The 2,493-nt window shown below is 30.3% G+C and overlaps 1 long non-coding RNA gene across 1 annotated transcript; it reads left to right on the plus strand.

The window, feature by feature from the left end:
• The first annotated feature begins 672 nt into the window (after window positions 1-672).
• Window positions 673-1,485, plus strand: LOC111638490. The gene is made up of 5 exons (XR_002758881.1): window positions 673-701; window positions 817-890; window positions 1,009-1,089; window positions 1,274-1,336; window positions 1,416-1,485. It is a non-coding gene; the product is annotated as an uncharacterized LOC111638490 (long non-coding RNA).
• Window positions 1,486-2,493: the final 1,008 nt, after the last annotated feature.

Below are 2,493 nucleotides of genomic sequence, written 5' to 3' on the forward strand. Positions count from 1 at the left end.
CGATAATAAACTCAACTTACTAGCCTAAAATCTCCGTAGCGTGTTGCCAGGCGGCAGAAAGCATATATATAATTATAATAAAGTTACAATAAATTAAGTTAATATATAATTATATATACAGTACCTAATTTATATATAATTAATATATAATTATATGTACAGTGCCTAATTTATATATAATACTGTACAGACGATAGTAAACTCAATTTAGCTGCTCCGTAGCGTGGCGCAGGGTCGGAGGAAAGTAGTTCGGCTGCTCATCCACTATTGGTCCAGATTCTATCAATCTTGTCGCGAAACGACGTTATAGGAGGTAGTTTATACGAATGTTGCTACAATTTTTTCGCTACGTTATAGGAATTGTCGTTATAGGAACGCACATTATAGGGGGGTCGACTGTAATGAATACACAGAAGTTTTCATTTAAAATTAAATAAGGAAATTATTAATTTTTCTTTGGAAAATCTAAGTACAGTACATCTTTACCATTAATTTTTAATGACAATTTCATAAACTTTTAAAGATAATTAATTATCGAGTTTATTTAAATATTGATATATGCATAAGATGTATTGTGTAGATACTTAAAATCTATTTTATAGTCACCATGAAGAAGTACATTTTATTCTTTTTCGCATTGTTTATCTGCAAAATTGCCTTTGGATATATTTATAAATTTGAGAATATTTATAAATTTTGTGGTAAGTTTTATATTAAATTATTTATTTATACATCTTATTAAAATAAATTTAGATTTCGAATATTTTTAATTTGTAAAATTTTAAAAATTTTTAATTATACAAAATATAATTGCAGGTTATAGTCCAAAAGTTAGAACTAAAATTTGGAATTGTTTCGAAGAGAACGTTTCTAATTCTTTCAAAGAAAAGGTATTTTTGTAATTTAATCATTACATTACGTTAATAACATTTCTAATATTTTAAAAAATAAAAAGAAAATATATTCACGATATTATAGATTTTTTAAAATTATTTTGTTTTTCTTTAGTTAAAAGATTTCGTTTGGTGTTTAGAAAAAAGATCCTTTACAGAAGTTATGCAGATGATTTGCTCGTCAAACGAAGAAATAGTAAGCTTAAATTCGAAAGACATTATTAATAATAAAGTTTATTGATTTTGAATATAAATAATACAGTCAAACCTCTGAACAACGGCTTGACAGTAACATAAAATATAGCTGTATTATACGTTCGACTGTATTATTGTTTAGAAAATTTACATTGTGTTTATATATACTGTATTATGTTATTTAGGATGATGATATGGATATGACATTTTGCTTTAGTTTCTTGGATATGCGTAGAAATGAGTATAACGTAAGTGATAAATTGTTTAATAATTTGACAAAATCTACTTAAAAAATAATAATTATTTTATATTTTATAATTATTTTAGGGTGTACGCGATCTCGCAGAGATATGTACATTTATTAATGATTTTAATGATTACGAATAAAATACTTTTGTTAAAAACTTGTATAATGTACAGTAATACCTTGGTTATCGTCGGTTTCGATTTTCGTCGATTTTTTTCGCGAAAAATTTGTCTCGATTTTCGTCTATTGCCTCGGATTTCGTTGGCGTGCTCAAGTGACCTCGCTGCTAATTTTGCGAAAACAAGAAGCGACCCACGCGTTTTCCGGTGCAGTGTGACGTTATTTCTCGTTGCGTGAACATTACTCCGCGACGGCCCAACATTGGCCAACGGTTCCGTTTCATGAACACTGGGAGTTCGGTCGTGGGTTCGCGCTTCGTCAGCCCGTCCTGGCGAAGCGCGAACCCTCGTGAAGTTTTCCAGGTTTTTCTCCGCATCTGTAACGCCTGAATAGGGGACCAGTTACCCTTAAATAAATTTTCCAGAAGGCATTATTCCCCTTGATACGTCCATCATAAACGCATACTACCAGGGCTGGATTTAACGCCTTAAGTTCCCAGCAGTTTTTGATATAATTGTAATTAAACATAAAAAATACTTAAAACTGAAAGAAATGCGTTTATTTTGAAAAAAAAGCTTCAAATTTTATTTTCCTTTGTCTTGCCTTTCTGTGAAATTTAACACCGATGAGTCATTGTTTACACAGCTGGGTGACCTTGAACACAGCTAGAGTTGGATTTCCCGGGACATTCTCATACACGTCTCGGGAGGACAAGGGTTTAAAGTAGGGTGAGTACGAAATCGGCCTATATTTTTAAATATTTAAAAAAAATTTAAATTTTAATTGCGATTTCCGACCCCCCTATTTAATTAAACTTATATATAATAAAAAATATTAATTAAAAAAATTAAAAACTATTAGAAGTCGTTTTTGACATCAGAAAGTAGCTATTCCCACTTCCTCAGCCGTATCTTTACAAATATAAACAAAACACCAAACTCTTGCTGAGCTTATTATTACTTTAATTTCAAACGTTTTCAGCCCAATTCCAATAGGCCATCTTCAAGAACTATTCGAATTAGAATAGTATAAAACAGA

This window comes from Centruroides sculpturatus, unplaced genomic scaffold, assembly GCF_000671375.1.
Source record: "Centruroides sculpturatus isolate CEXI.00-Female unplaced genomic scaffold, Cexi_2.0 scaffold958, whole genome shotgun sequence".
Taxonomy (NCBI): domain Eukaryota; kingdom Metazoa; phylum Arthropoda; class Arachnida; order Scorpiones; family Buthidae; genus Centruroides; species Centruroides sculpturatus.